This window comes from Pterocles gutturalis, unplaced genomic scaffold (assembly GCF_000699245.1).
Source record: "Pterocles gutturalis isolate BGI_N339 unplaced genomic scaffold, ASM69924v1 scaffold8875, whole genome shotgun sequence".
In the NCBI taxonomy this organism is placed as follows: Eukaryota; Metazoa; Chordata; class Aves; order Pterocliformes; family Pteroclidae; genus Pterocles; species Pterocles gutturalis.
In genome coordinates this window covers 28,934-30,448 of record NW_010140739.1, presented here as the reverse complement: position 1 = coordinate 30,448, position 1,515 = coordinate 28,934, and positions in this window count along the sequence as shown.

Here is a 1,515-nt window from a genome sequence, read left to right as displayed (position 1 = left end):
ATGGGAATTTATGCAATAGCTGTGACAAAAGAAAGCTTTCAGCTTGCCAAAGGCTTTAGAAAAGGAAAAGCCCATGTGAACACTATTAGTAACAGGAAAGACAAAGCAGAGATTCAAGGTTCGATTTTTCATGAGTGCGACAAGCACGGTGTAAAGCTGTCCTGGTTTTGGCTGGAACAGAGTTAACTTTCCTCACAGTAGCTAGTGTGAAGCTGTGTTTAGGATTTGTGCTGAGAAGAAGGCTGATAACATGCTGATGTTTATAGCTGCTGCCAGGACGGTCAAGGACTTTTCAGCTTCTCTGCTGTGCCAGTGTCTGCAGGTGCAGGAGAAGCTGGGAGGGAGCACAGCCTCAATTACTATAGCCTGGGATTCAACCTTTGGTTTAGGATTGAGACCCAAATTGGCCAGTGGTATATTCCATATCATGCACGTCATGCCCAGTGTACAGGTGAGGCTCTGTCCAGAAGTGTTGGCACTCTCTGTGTTGGCTCACAGTCTCTCAGACACTCGGGCTCTTACCTCTTTTCTGGGATTGCGGTTTTGGGACTCTCCCTGCACCAGGATCATCAGCCAGGAACAGGCTGAGCCTTGGTCATCAGGTGGTGAGCAGTTTCACTGTGTATCATTCGTTTGTATATTTGTATATAATGCTTTTATCACTATCATTATTATTTTCAATATTATTGTAGTTTAGTTATTAAAGTGTTCTTATCTCAACCCACGAGTCTCTTTTCCCTTTACCCCTTTAATTCTCTCCCCCCACCCTGGGAAGGGGGAGGGTGAGCGAGCAGTTGTTGTGGTGCTTTGGTACTAGCAAGGGTCAAAACCACAAAAAAAGCGAACAAGAGGGACATGTAGGCTAGCCACAGGTAAAAAGCTGAGCCTGCAACACAAAAAATGACAGGAACGAAAACATCAAGAAGAAAATGGGCATCACAGAAAATGCATTAGATTTTCTGTCCATAGAGGGAAGGCAAGTAAAAGCTACAGCCGAGGAAAAACAAGTTCAAGTCCTGTGATAGCAAAACCATAAAAGAATTAAATCCTTCTCATTTACAAACAAAATGTTAAATAGGCAAAGACGAGCACAGAAGCCACTGTTCTCAAATGATATTATCATTGATTCATACAACACAGAAGCAATTCAGAAGAAGCAATTCAGAAGACACAACAGAACAACCTATGGAAGCCTTCCAAGAGATCTCATAACAGTTTCTCACGGTGCTTTTTTTCAGCTGTGATGTTTCCTACAGGCATATTCCATCTAGACATAAAGGATGTAGCCAGTTCACTAGTATTGCCCTCTTTCACGTGGGGGGGAAAAAAAAAAACCAAACACCAAACACAGCAGGACAGAAAAGTCAATTAAAAAGCAGACACTTCAGAGGTTGGGAAATCTGTTTAGCCGCCCAGTAACCACCAAAAAACCTTCCAGTATTGACCTACATAACAGAGCCTCAAAAGGAAAACTCACTGCTGCAGGACAGCCATAGCTAAAGCACTGTTGTGCAT